Raw genomic sequence first — 15,568 nt, forward strand, 5'->3', positions numbered from 1 at the left:
ACCCAAATGAGAAGTTTGTCTTCATGGGCAATAAAGAGAAAGTTCCAATGGAAGCAGTCGGGACTTATCGTCTAATCCTCGACACTAGATATCACTTAGACCTAATGGATACTTTTTATGTACCTATTATCACTAGGAATTTAATTTCTTTGTCTAAGCTTGATGTTGCTAGATACTATTTTAAGTTTGGGAATGGTTGTTTCAGTTTGTTTAAGCATACTTTTATGATTGCATTTGGTACACTTTATGATGGTTTATATAAATTGAATTTGGATAATTTATATGCTGAAAATCTTATGACTTTGCATCACAATGTTGGCACCAAACGTAGTTTAGTGGATGAACAATCTGCTTACTTGTGGCATAAACGTTTGGGACATATTTCCGAAGAAAGAATGCAAAGATTAGTAAAGAATGAAATCCTTCCGGATTTGGATTTTACTTATCTAAATGTGTGTGTGGATTGTATTAAAGGCAAACAAACTAAACACACAAAGAAAGGAGCCACGAGAAGCCCCCAACTTCTTGAAATCATACACACCGATATATGTGGTATGTTTGATGTAAATTTTTTCAATAAAGAGAAGTACTTCATCACCTTTATTAATGATTTTTCGCGTTATGGACATGTCTATCTACTGCATGAGAAATCTCAATCAGTGAATGCCTTGGAAGTTTATATAAATGAAGTAGAAAGGTAATTAGACAGAAAGGTGAAAATCATAAGGTCTGATAGAGGTGGTGAGTATTATGGAAGATATGATGAAAGTGGACAACACCCTGGTCCGTTCGCTAAGTTCCTTGAGAAACGTGGTATTTGTGCTCAATACACAATGTCAGGCACACCACAACAAAAATGGTGTATCAGAAAGGCGTAATCGAACCTTAATGGATATGGTTAGGAGTATGTTAAGTAATTCATGTTTACCTGTATCATTATCGATGTATGCTTTAAAGACTGCCATGTATTTGTTGAACATGGTTCTTAGTAAAGCTGTTCAAAAGACTCCTTTTGAGTTATGGATGAGTAGGAAACCCAGTTTGAGACACCTGCATGTTTGGGGTTGTCAGGCAGAAGTAAGAATATACAATCCGCAAGAAAAGAAATTGGATGAAAGAACAATCAGTGGATTTTTCATTGGTTATCCAGAAAAATCATAAGGGTATATGTTTTACTGTCTTACCCATAGTACAAGAATCGTTGAAACTGGAAATGCTCGGTTCATTGAGAATGGTGAAACCAGTGGGAGTGAAGCTTCATGAAATGTGGAGATTAAGGAAGTTAGAGTACAAGTTCCTATAGCTAGTACTTCTTTATCAAGAGTTGTTGTTCCACATGTTGTAGAAACTCACAACAATCAAGAAGAACAACAAATTAATGATCCCGAGGTTAATAATGAACCAATAGTAGAACAACCACAAGAAATAATATTAAGAACATCTCACAGAGATAGAAAGTCTGTTATTTCGAATGACTATGTGGTTTATCTACAAGAGTCTGAAAATGACTTAAGTATTGATAATGATCCAATTTCTTTTTTAGAAGCCATTAATGGTGATAATTCTAATAAGTGGTTAGATGCCATGAAAGATGAGCTTAAATCAATGGCACATAATGACGTATGGGACCTTGTGGAATTGCCAAAAGGATGCAAGAGAATTGGGTGTAAATGGGTCTTTAAGACTAAGCGCGACTCTCAAGGCAATATTAAATGTTACAAGATCCGTCTTGTTGCCAAAGGTTTTACTTAGAAAGATGGCATTGACTATAAGGAAACATTTTCGCCTATTTCTAAGAAAGATTCTTTTAGAATTATCATGGCATTAGTAGCTCATTATGATCTTAAGTTGCATCAAATGGATGTTAAAACTCCTTTTTTGAATGGGGATTTAGAAGAGGATGTTTATATGGATCAACCGGTGGGGTTCACTGAAGAAGGAAAGGAACACATGGTGTGTAAACTTAAGAGATCAATATGGACTTAAGCAAGCTTCTCGGCAATGGTATCTTAAGTTCAATGATATTATTGTGTCCTTTGGATTTAAGGAAAACACTGTTGATCGGTGTATATATCTGAAGGTCAGTGGGAGTAAGTTTATAATTTTGATTCTGTATATTGATGATATCTTGCTTGCGACTAATGATCTTGATCCTATTAAGTGAGACTAAGAGGTTTCTCTCTAATAACTTTGAAATGAAAGATATGGGTGAGGCATACTATGTGATAGAAATAGAAATATTTCGTGACAGATCACAAGGACTATTAGGTTTGTCTCAGAATGCATATATTAATAAAGTTTTAGAGAGATTCAGAATGGATAAATGTTCAACATCTCCCGTTCCAATACAGAAAGGAGACAAGTTTAGTCTCATGCAATGTCCAAAGAATGATTTGGAACGAAAACAAATGGAAAATATCCCTTATGCATCTGTTGTTGGGAGTTTGATGTATGCTCAAACATGTACGAGGCCAAATATTAGCTTTGCAGTTGGTATGCTTGGTAGATACAAAAGTAATCCAGGACTGGAGCATTGGAAAGCTGCAAAGAAAGTTTTAAGATACCTACAAGGAATAAAGAATCACATGCTTACTTATAGAAAATCTGATCACCTTGAGGTGATAGGTTATACAGATTCAAACTTTGCCGGCTGTGTGGATACAAGAAAGTCTACATTTGGTTGTATGTATCTTTTAGTCAGAGGACTGATTTCGTGGAAATGTGTGAAGCAGTCTGTCCTTGTTACATCCACCATGGAAGCTGAATTTGTGGCATGCTTTGAGGCCATAATTCAGGCTAATTGGTTGCGAAACTTTATTTCAAGACTTGGAGTAGTCGAAAGTATTTCCAAGCCGCTAAAAATTTATTGTGATAATTCTGCAGCAGTATTCTTTTCTAAAAATGACAAGTATTCTAAAGGTGCTAAGCATATGGAGTTGAAATACTTTGTCGTTAAAGAAGAAGTTCAGAAACGTAGAGTGTCAATAGAACATATTAGCATAGATCTTATGATTGCTAACCCTTTAACAAAAGGGTTATCGCCCAAATTGTATGTTGGTCATGTAAAAAATATGGGCATTATGTCTACTAGTGAATGTTAAATGTTGAATGTTAATGTTTTTAATGTTTATGTGACACTCTGAGCTCCCTAATGTATAAATTTCTGAAATCTGTGTTTTCTTCTTTATGTTTATGCATGCAAATTATGATGAAGAAAACAAATTATGTTATGTTCGCAACGGTGAAACAACTACTTTAGATGAATTCAACAAAGTCCAATATTTCAACCAATGTGTGCGTAATCAAGGTGAACAAACTCGAAATTTCCATGTGGGAAGGCTTTGTGTGGAGAAAAGGTTGCTAGCCATGGTGGTGACCAAGATTATCATGCCTAGGGGGAGCAATCATGCAACCTTGAATGAAGGAGACCTTGTGGTAATGTATTGCATCCAACATGGTGTGGTAGTGGACTGGACATAAACCACATGTGACCATATGAAGAAGGCAAAAAGGCTCACTGATTTCAAGCTTCCATATGTAGTTCTCATCTCCAAGTTCATTGAGCATTTTGGTGTCTTAATGTGGAAAGAGAGCTTAAGGAGTCTACTGGCCTATTGAACCATGTTTCCACACTTAATATGCACAAGATAGGATTCACCAAGATAGGAAACACATGGCTGGTTGAAGGAGATCAAGTTGGAAACATTGAAGTTGAAGCCAATGATGATGAAGCAAGATCTAGTGGAGAAAAACAAGGACAAGATGATCCACAACCCATGGCCATTGAGATTTATCAACCTCGTAAGAACATTGGACCTGCATATTCACAATTTGAGAGGATGGTTCTCAACTAACTTCATGATTTGAACATGGCACAAAATATGTAAGATCCGGGAAAATTAAATAATTATTTAATAATTGCGGGTAATAGAAGCATTTAAAGCAATTAATGTGTGGAATTATGACGTGGAAAAGTACTAGCTCAAGTGGTTGAGAGTACTTGATTGTGTGAGAGGACTTGGGTTCGAGTCCTATGTATGCCATTTTATGTTATTTAAATTATGAATTTTATGCCATATATTTGAATGCATGATGAGATCACTTAACCTTGGATTTGATGGGATTAACAAAAGTGTAAATTGGTTGAATTAGTTGTGCATTTGCTTTGTTATTGAATGGGTGTGAGTTCAAACCTTGTGGAGAACAAAATTGTTTTCTTTTTGCCAAATTTTCTTTGGCATGAATGTGAAAAGGTTTGGAAAAACCTAGTAGCCAAGGAGAGTCCTGGAAAATATATTGTGAGAGGTATTGAATAGGCATTAAAACACATTTTTTATCTTAATTTTCGTTTTAAGGGTTAAAGGGAAATTAAGAGTGGACTAATTTGGGAGAGAGAGGATAATCACGGGGTTAGAGGCCTGAAATAGTGGGGTGAGTATTGAACCACGGATTTTGGGCATAGTGGCACGAATTGCAGAGGAGAATTGGAGTGGGAAACCAGTGAGGGAGTGTAAGCCAAGAACAAGGGTGTTTTGGATTGAAGACACACCAAATCTGCATGTAGCAAGGAGTTCGAGGTAAGGGGAGTTGTTTTTAAAGCCTTTTGATTCATGAATAATGTACTACGTTGAAATAGACTGGATTGTATGAGTTTTCCTGATGCATTGTGCTGTCATTCGCGAATTCTGGGAATTTGCCCAGAAACCGCCTGGTGGGCATGTACGTGCTGCCAGGCGATGCATCAGAGTTAACCCAATTTTAGGTGTTGGTGTTTGAGTTGCTTGGCGGCGAGTTCGACCCGCCAGGCGATGCAGGCTGTATGATATCGTTTTTTACGTCTTTTCGTGGATTTTGTAGTGTGTTGTTGTTTCCTTTCGAATGATATGTTTAATGGATTGTAATAAGTGATGATATGCTTGGTATTATGTGCTTGTGATTACATATGGTGGGTTGAACATGGAGAATCCCTAATAGAATGGGTAATTTCATTATTTGATGGGTGCGTAAGTGTCGGGAATTGGAAAATCTGGGAACGCGTTAGTGCAAAACCATATTGTAGAAGATGATTGAATCTGCGAGTGTGGGAAGGGGTTCACGAGTGTAGAAAATTGGGTCGGTACCCATAATCTGATGTGCCGCCCGGCGGCCTTTTATTGACCACCAGGCGGTAGCAACGTCACAGGGATGTTAGGAGAAATTGGTGAGGTTGTCTGGGGAAATAACTTGGCTGTGAATGGGTTGTGAATGAAATGGACATGAAAAGATAATTAAAATAGGAAGTTTGGAATGTTTGATCTATAATAACTGGTTGTGGTAAGAATATGTGGATGGATTAATTATAAGAGTTGAGATGATTGTGACTCAATGATATCAAGGGTAGGAGAGGCTTTGAGGTGAGGCTGAAGCAGTCTAAGAGAGGACTAAATTATACTTCTTTCACTAGAGTAAGTTCACTTGGAAAGATGGATTGGGGTTTGAGAGGTACAAGTAGATGAGTAAGCTGAACTACTATAAATGAACTGAGAGTAGTAGTGTGATAAATTGGTAATAACAGTTTGGTGATAAGAAATCTCAGAATGGGAGTACTGGATTGGGTGATAAGAGTGTTAAGTTAAAACAGACCCTTTGAGGATGTGATATTATAGTTGCTAAATGCCAAGTCATGACTAGAGTGAGTTAGGATGTGGATCATGGGTAATGGACCAAGAGTGGGGTGCCACTAATTCTTCACTTCGAAGTTGAAGAATAAGAGAACGGGATTAACTTGGTGTTGTTTAGTGGTGTAAGTTCATGTGCGCTGACCTATGTAAGAAAATCAGATAGTGTGTTGTCACTGGTCTAGCGCCTGGCGGCATGGGGGTGTGCGCCAAGCGATAGAAACCACTGCAGAGGTCCCTGTTAGGGATGGCAACGGGGCGGGGCGGGGACGGGTTTCACTATCCCATACCCATCCCCGTAAAAAAAATTCATCCCCATCCCCATATCCAAACCCAACGGGTATCAAACTTTTGTCCCATCCCCATCCCCACCGGGTAACGGGTATAATCTCATACCCATACCCGTACCCGTTTACTTACTACTTTAATATTAATTTTAACTAATTTTTATAAAATAATAAAAATTACGGTAAAGGAAACATAATATTATCAAATATTCAATATTAGGAGTATGGTTGTTTCTTTGATATCAAATACTTTGAAATAAATTATAATTGTTTACATTTTATATTAGAATACCAAAAAAAATTTAATGAGAACACAAACATTTATTAAATTTGCAAACATTAATGAAACCTAGTTGATAAAATTTAAAAATATTTTTTAAAAAAACTATAAAAGGAAAAAATATTTTTAAAAAAATATAAAAGGAAAAAAATATTTAAATTAAAATATATTTTAAATGTTTGTTTACTTCAATTTTTTAAATTATAATGAATCTATATTTTATACACTAATAAAAGTTATAATACATCACTTGATCAAAATGATGCAAAGAACAAATAATAAACATAATAATTAAATTTTAACATATATCTTGTATCTTTTGAACCACAATATATGTTGGATGGTGGTAAAAAATATTCATGGCAATTACATTAAATTTTTATATCATAGTAAATAAAAATTATTTATACAATTATATTGAAAAAATTAAAGTATGATTGTAATGAGTTAAAAAATAAAAAATAATTAGATAAAATTTATCAAAATAGTATTCTACATGATGAAAATAAACAAAAAATAAAAATATTAAGAAATTATCAAATGTGTGTCTTATAAACAATTTGGAGACTATTGGAAGTAATCACACAAAAAGAAACAAATATATAATTAAGGGTATGATAAGATGAAAAATATCTTAGAGATCTAAGAAAACTTTTCAAATATCAACATATATACTCAATGGTTGATAAAGAAATGACGCAAAGAACAAATAATAAACATAATAAAATTTTATCATAGATCTTGTATCTTTTAAACTCCAATATATGTTGGATGGTGATAAAAAATATTCATGACAATTACATTAAATTTTTATATTGAAGTAAATAAAAATTATTTATACAATTATAGTGAAAAACTTAAAGTATGATTGTAATGAGTTAGAAAATAAAAAATAATTAGATAAAATTTATCGAAATAGTATTCTACATGATGAAAATAAACAAAAAAAATATTAAAAAATTAACAAATGTGTGTCTTATAAACAATTTGGAGACTATTGGAAGGAATCACACAAAAGAAAACAAATATATAATTAAGGGTATGATAAGATGAAAAATATCTTAAAGATCTAAGAAAACTTTTCAAATATCAACATATATACTCAATGGTTGATAAAAAAAATGACGCAAAGAACAAATAATAAACATAATAAAATTTTATCATAGATATTGTATCTTTTAAACTCCAATATATGTTGGATGGTGATAAAAAAATATTCATGACAATTACATTAAATTTTTATATTGTAGTAAATAAAAATTATTTATACAATTATAGTGAAAAAATTAAAGTATGATTGTAATGAGTTAAAAAATAAAAAATAATTAGATAAAAATTATCGAAATAGTATTCTACATGATGAAAATAAACAAAAATAAAAATATTAAAAAATTAACAAATGTGTGTCTTATAAACAATTTGGAGACTATTGGAAAGAATTGCACAAAGAAAAAACAAATGTATAATTAAGGGTATGATAAGACGAAAAATATCTTAGAGATCTAAGAAAACTTTTCAAATATCAACATATATACTCAATGGTTGAAAAATAACAAAAGTTGTTTTAGCGAAATAAAAGAGTTATTGAAATGAAATAAAAATTAATAATAATAAGAAAAGATTTTTTTATATTACCAAGTAAATGAAATGTTTATGCTATTAAACACTTAAATTAAGAGTATTAAACATTCTCATGTGAAAGGAAAATATACAATAAATAAAAATATTAAAAAATAATAGAAATATTCAAATGTTAGACATAATTTTTTTTTTAATTGACATACATCATTTTAACATAATTACATAAAGATTATGAAAATTTAATGAAAAATTGCCCTGATACTCCCCTATGTTACTGCTTTAATGAAAATTTTACTCTTTCCAAACTAATATTGCATTAACTTTCATTTAATGAATACAAAGGGGGAGAAAATGAGTAAAGTTGAGTAAAATTGAGTTAAAATTTGAAAACCTGAAATAAATTTGTTGGAACCATGTAATACTGCAAATTGAATCTAAAATCTGAAGTTAAATCACATTATTAATGATAGGGGGAGCATATGCATATGTGATATGTATGTATGCTTGTGTGCTTTTGCTTTGGATCTTAGCTCATCAATTCAACTCAAGGGTGTTGGCTTCATCAAATCAGGGAGAGAATGTTGGCATAAGCAAGCTTGAAGCAAAGATTTGATAAAGCCATGTGTTTGATGAAGATTGATGAAGATCCACTTGAAGATTATGTTTCTAATGTGTTAAATTTGGAAATAATATGTTAAATGAAATTATTTGGTGTTATATCATGTTGGTAGGCTATATGACATAGGTTGTAAAGCCCATTTATTTCCTACCCTAATTCTAGAGGAGATGTCTCAAATCGATTTGGGCCTAGGGCTGGACCATAAGGTAACAAAGACCCTAATCCCAGCTAACACTCTCATTTTCTGCCTCTACAGAATCACAGCCGCCTTGCTCTCCCAATCTTCTTCGTCAATGCTCCGCTAGGGTTTTGAGACCCATTCGATCCCAAGAGAGTTTCCCTCATCCACGTAAGTATTTTCGATCCGTACTCTCCCCTTCGGTTGGATTTTCGTATTTTCAGTTAGGGTTCACTGTGATAACCCTTTTGGCAACTGTTCCCACCGTTCTTTTCAGCTCCTCAGATCTATTCCCAAAACTGTGGTGCTCGTAGCTTAAAGTCGAGGTTTTCCGCTAGCTTTTTCCAAGTAAGGGAAGCTAGGGTCCATATGTCTAGTTCATTTTCTGCTTGCTCTAATGCTATTGCATGATTTTGTGGTCGGTATGCTACAATGGGTTGATGAGAATGTCGTTTTAGCTTTTGGGATTGTGTTTGTGTGACTGTTGCGTGAAGGAACAATGGCGGGCACTGGTTTTCTCGCCCAAGCAAGCATGTTTCGCCTAGGCAAGACTAACAGAGGCTCGCCCAAGCTTTTCTGTGCGAACGGTCGCTTAGGCGACTCGTCTGCATTTTTGAGCGAGGAGTGATCTCGCTTAGGCGAGAAGGGGCTCGCCTGAGCGAGAATCCACAAGAACCAGTGTTCCACTACTCGTGCTCTCGCCTAGGCGAGAAGGGGCTCGCCTGAGCGAGAGGATCTCTCACTTGAGCGAGGTCTTCTCGCCTAAGCGAGGTCTTCTAGCTTGAGCGAGACTAGGGCAGGTTTTGTGCTATAACATGAATGACCAATGACGTGGTTGTTTGTTTGTTTGACTTGAATGTTTTATTTGAAAAGTTTGAAGGATGATGCCTTGATTAATATATGAGGTTGAGATGTAAATGATATGTTGCTTCATTGTGTTTGAATTGGAAAGCATGAGTTGTGTGATAGGTTGTTATACATGATATTAGTATTATGGGAACTTTATGACTGGTTGGTGAAACATATACAAAGTGTGAGTAGGGCGTAATTCCATGACTCTTGTAGCGAGAGCTCATGGTGGCGCCTCATCTGTTGGACATAATCCCATGAACCTTCCTAATGGGAGTCCCTGGTGGTGCCTCACCGATTGGACTTAATTCCATGGACCTCGTGGTGAGAGTTCATGGTGGTGCCTCCACATAAGGACGTAATTCCACGCGAGTATCGTGGTGGTGCCTCAAGGCCAGGACGTAATTCCACGAAGGCCATGTGGTGGTGCCTCTTGTAAGGGTGTAATTCTGCAAAGGCCTCGTAGTGACGCCTCATTGCTAGGACGTAATTCCACTGCTTGGTGGTGGTGCCTCAGTTTACGTATCCGGATAGTCAAGTCTGGGGGTCTCAAATGATTAGAAATCTATGGGTGAATATCTGTTATTTGTGTCTGACTGTGAAATTGCATGTTGACTATTATGATGTAAAATTTCTTTACATTAGCTTACCCTTCTGTTTGCTTGTATGTTGTGGGTGGTTTTCTCTATTGCGATGATCATTAATTTCATTGATGTGAGCAGATGTGAGAATCTCTAGCAGAGGTAATGATGGTAGAGACGTTGCAACTTGATGAATCTTGGACGGGTATCGGGCTCACTTTGGGGCCCACAATTTTTGGAGTTTTAGTAGTTTAAGTTTCTCCTTAATGAGACTGTGTATCTTGTTTTAGGCCACGTGGAGCATCTTTCTTTTGCTATGTATATGTTTGGGGTACTGTGTACTTCATATCTCAAATCTTCGTACTCTCTGGATATTTATGTATGTGACGTTTAATTAAATTGGATTTATCTATTTAATTGGGACGTTACATTTATGGTATTAGAGCGGTCGTTCCTTAGCATGTATGGTCTAGTGTACCTGCTTAGCTACCGTTGTAGCTTGTGTGTTGCTAGCTAAGCTCTCATCTAACCAAGTCTAACTCTTGTTTTTCCTATGTGTCAGTGACATGGCACCTCAGCATAGGAACTCTTAGCCTTCTCAGGGCAATAAAAGCGATGGTGGCTGCTATGACTCAGTAGAGTACAACGATGATGCAACAATATGAAGCATCAATGCAGTGGCAGGCGGCATCGCTTTAGCAGCAGCAGCTGGTAATGCAGCAGATGGAGGCTGCTAGGGTGGCTGCTGAGGACGCTCACAAACAACACATGGAGGCCCTCCGCCAGTTGGAGGAAAACAGGACCACTGCCCTTGTCCACGGCCTTGAACCAAGACCTCTCCATCGGGAATGGAGTTTGGAAGACTTTCTGAAGCACCTCCGACTAAGTTCAATGGGAAGACCAGTCCAAATGTCACAGATCAGTGGTTGAAGGACATTGAGAGAATCATCGACGCCAAGATTTGCCCCGAGGAGAGTAGATTGGCATTCGCAGTGTACATGCTCACGGGTGAGGTTGAGCACTGATGGATCAGCATGAAGTCCATCATGGAAGAGAGGCAGGAACCAGTTACTTGGGATGTCTTTAGGAGGAAGTTCCTCTCCGAGTACTTCCCTGACAGCGTTAAATATGCTAAAGAGGTGGAATTTTTGGAGTTGATCCAAGGAAGCAAGTTTGTGGCTGAGAATGCAGAAAAGTTCAAGCACCTCATCCGTTTCTATACCATGTCGTTGGATGAAGAGTGGCAATGCAGGAAATTCGAGAACGGCCTCCATGGAGACCTCCGTTTGATGGTGGCCCCGCTATCCATCAAGGACCTTGCTGCCTTGGTGGAGAAGGCAAGGGTCATGGAGAAGATGAAGGTGGAGGTGGAAACTCAGCACCCACCCTAACAAAGAGTAGGAAGACCATCTAGGTCTAGGCATAGGCATGAGGAGAGGAGGAAACCCTATACTAGGCCCCATTTCCAGTCTTAAGGGTCTAGGGAGTCTTCTACGCAGTAGAGCAGGATTCAGTGCTACCAGTGTGGGCGACTGCACAAGAGGAATGTTTGTCCATAGCTTGCAGGCTTCAAGAGGTGCAACAATTGTGGCAAGGAAGGCCACTTCGGCAGGGATTGCCCCACCCTCGCGAGGACAGCGACGCGTACCCGTGTTACGACCCCAGCCTAGAACCAGCAGAGGAGGGGAGGCAACAGGCTTCAGTAATCGGGCAGAGTGTACGCCATGACTGGAGCGGAGGCAGCAGGCTCATGTAACCTGATTATAGGTCTTTGTATGATAGCTGGAAAATCTTGTTGTGTGCTATATGATTCTGGAGCGACACACTCTTTTGAGTCAGATGCCTGTTTCAAACGTCTGGGTTTACCGGTGTGTGAGCTGTAGTGTGAACTGGTAGTATCTACTTCGACATCAGGTTTGGTCAGGACATCATCCTTGTATGCTAGGTGTCTAGTGGAGGTAGAGGAACGGAGGTACAAGGTGAACCTGATATGCCTACCTCTACAGGAGTTAGAGGTGATCTTGGGAATGGATTGGCTCTCTACCAATCGCATTCTTATAGATTGTCAAAAGAAGAATTTATTGTTTCCGAACTCAGAGGAGCATGAGTCACTATCATCTCACGGGGTCATGAAGGAGCTACAGGACAATGCTCAGTGTTTCCTAATCTTCACACATCTAGACGTGGAGGGAGAAGAGATGAAATCTGTCATACCAGTGGTGCAAGAATTGGAAGACATATTTCCAGATGAAGTATTGGGGTTGCCTCCCAGTAGAGAAGTGCGGTTCTCGATTGACTTGGCACCTAAAACCGGGCCGGTGTCGATGGCTCCATACTGTATGGCTCTGGCAGAGTTGGTGGAACTCAAGAAATAGATAGAGGAGTTACTGAGGAAGCAGTTTATCCGACCCAGTACCTCACCTTGGGGAGCACCAGTACTGTTGGTAAAGAAGAAGAATGGGAGTTCACGTCTATGCGTGGACTATCGGTAGCTGAACAAGATGACCATCAAGAATAAGTACCCCCCCTCCCGAGAATAGATGACTTGATGGATCAGTTGCATGGATCATCGGTATTCTCGAAGATTGACTTGCGATCGGGTTATCATCAGATATTGGTAAAGGTGGATGATGTGCAGAAGACAACCTTCAGATCCCGGTATGGACACTACGAGTATGTGGTTATGCCTTTTGGTGTGACTAATGCTCCAACGGTGTTCATGGACTACATGAACCGGATATTCAGACCGTTCTTAGATAAGTTTGAATTTAGTTTTCATAGACGACATCCTTATCTATTCCAAGACTTAGGAGGAGTATGTCGAGCACCTGAGACTAGTGCTTGGTATTCTGAGGGAGAAGCAACTATGTGCTAAACTGTCCAAGTGTGAATTCTGGATGGATGAAGTGCAATTCTTGGGACATGTGATATCCGCCCAGGGGATAGCGGTGGACCCGGCAAAGGTAGAGGCAGTGGTAAAGTAGGAAAGTCCCAAGACAGCGACGAAGATAAGGAGCTTCGTGGGTTTAGCAGGTTACTATAAGAGGTTCATTGAGGGATTCTCCAAGATAGTGGCACTTTTGACGCAACTTACACAGAAGGACCAACCATTCACTTGGACAGATAAGTGTGAGGAAAGCTTCCAAGAGCTTAAGCGGAGGTTGGCGAGTGCTCTAATCCTAGTGATCCTCGATGTTGGAAAACCCTTTGAGATTTATTGTGATGCCTCTCATCTAGGGTTGGGCTGTGTGTTGATGCAGGAGAAGAAGGCAGTGGCCTACGCTTCGAGGCAACGTAAGGTGCATGAGAGAAACTACCCCACTCATGACTTGGAGTTGGCGGCTATTGTGGTTTGCCTTGAAGATCTGGAGGCACTACCTCTACAGTGCCCAGTTCTGTGTATTCAATGATCACAAGAGCCTCAAGTATCTATTTGATCAGAATGAGCTGAACATGAGGCAGAGAAGATGGATGGAATTCTTGAAGGATTATGATTTTGAGCTTTTATATCATCCAGAAAAGGCGAACGTAGTAGCTGATGCTCTAAGTAGGAAGATGGTGCATACCGCACACCTCATGATCAAAGAGGTGGAACTGTTGGAGAAGTTTAGAGACATGAAACTGTAGGTGGAGTTAGAATCAGGATTCATTAGGTGTAGTAATCTGACCATATCTAATGACTTCCTGAACTCAGTTAGAGAAAGACAGTTGTTGGATGTTAGTCTGAACAGGGTTAGAGAGCAACTAGGGTTAGAAGAGGCAAAGGACTTTTCCTTGGGTAATGACGGCATATTGACATTTCAGGGCAGAGTGTGTGTGCCTGACGATGTTGAGGTGAAGAAGTTTATCCTAGAGGAAGGACACAAAAGTCGTCTCAGTCTACATCCGGGCATAACTAAGATGTACCAGGACCTCAAGGAAAATTTCTGGTGGCAGGGTATGAAGAAAGAAGTAGCACAGTTCGTGTCAGCCTGTCTGACCTGTCAGAAGGCAAAGGTGGAGCATCAGAGACCCGGTGGGATTATGCAGCCCTTGGAGATACTGGTGTGGAAATGGGACAACATCTCAATGGACTTTGTGAGTCATTTACCATGAACTTTTAGAGGACATGACACCATCTAGGTTATAGTGGATCGATTGACTAAGAGCGCCCACTTCTTGGCGATGAACCTAAAGATGTCTATGACTAAGTTGGCTCAGTTGTACATTAAGAAGATTGTGAGGCTGCATGGAGTGCCCTGGAGCATCGTATCAGACATGGATCCACGATTCACTTCTCGGTTTTGGCAAACAATGCAGGGTGCTTTGGGAAGCAAATTGACGATGAGTTCAACCTATCATCCTCAAACAGATGGTCAATCTGAGAGGACTATCCAGTCCCTTGAGGATTTGCTACGAACATGCATACTAGATCACTTGGGCACTTGGGATGAAGTATTACCATTGATTGAGTTCACCTATAATAATAGTTTCCATGCAAGCATTGGGATGGCACCTTATGAAGCTCTTTATGGCCGGAAGTGTAGGACTCCTTTGTGTTGGTATCAGGATGGGGAGGCAATGTTGGTTGGACCAGAGTTGTTGGAGCAGACCACTAAGAAGGTGAGATTGGTGAGGAACAGAATGCAGGCTTCACAAAGCAGATAAAAGGCTTATGCAGACCGTAGGAGGAAGCCCTTGGAATTCGAGGCTAGAGATCATGTGTTCTTGAGGGTGACCAAACCACTGTTGTGGGAAGGGCGCTTCGCTCAAGAAAGCTCTCTCTAAAGTTCCTTGGCCCCTATCAGATCTCAAAGAGAATTGGGTCGGTGGCTTATGAGATAGCTTTGCCCCCTCAGTTGGCAAATCTTCACCCGGTGTTCCACGTGTCGCAGTTGAGGAAGTATGTCTTTGATCCCTTTTATGTGCTTGAAGCAGAGGATGTACATATCAAGGAGGATCTCACTGTGGAAGTACCACCAATGGCTTTGGAGGAGAGCCAAGTTGAGGAACGTCGAGGGAAAACAATTAGTCTCGTCAAAGTCATCTGGGATCGGTGGACAGGTGACTCCACTTAGGAGCTAGAGGAGGATGTGAGGAAGTCACATCCGCATTTGTTTCCCTAGTGAGTCTTTATTTTCGAGGACGAAAGTTTTTGTTGATAGGGAGAATGTAAAGCCCATTTATTTCCTACCCTAATTCTAGAGGAGCTGTCTCAAATCGATTTGGGCCTAGGACTGGCCCATAAGGTAACAAAGACCCTAATCCCAGCTAACACTCTCATTTTCTACCTCTACAAAATCACAGTCACCTTGCTCTCCCAATCTTCTTTGTCGATGCTCCGCTAGGGTTTTGAGACCCATTCGATCCCAAGAGAGTTTCCCTCTTCCACGTAAGTATTTTTGGTCCGTACTCTCCCCTTCTGTTGGATTTTTGTATTTTCAATTAGGGTTCACCGTGATAACCCTTTTGGCAATTGTTCCCATCGTTCTTTTCAGCTCCTCAGATCTATTCCCAAAACTGTGGTGGTCCTAGCTTAAGAGTTGAGGTTTTCCGC

The 15,568-nt window shown here is 38.9% G+C and overlaps 1 pseudogene; it reads left to right on the forward strand.

Annotated features, from left to right (window-relative positions):
* Positions 1 to 2,315: 2,315 nt before the first annotated feature.
* LOC146888681 (secreted RxLR effector protein 161 pseudogene) lies at positions 2,316 to 3,101 on the forward strand (annotated as a pseudogene).
* The last annotated feature ends 12,467 nt before the right edge of the window (positions 3,102 to 15,568 follow it).

This window comes from Vigna unguiculata, chromosome 1, assembly GCF_037176805.1.
Source record: "Vigna unguiculata cultivar grain cowpea cultivar isolate G323 ecotype 2 chromosome 1, ASM3717680v1, whole genome shotgun sequence".
In the NCBI taxonomy this organism is placed as follows: domain Eukaryota; kingdom Viridiplantae; phylum Streptophyta; class Magnoliopsida; order Fabales; family Fabaceae; genus Vigna; species Vigna unguiculata.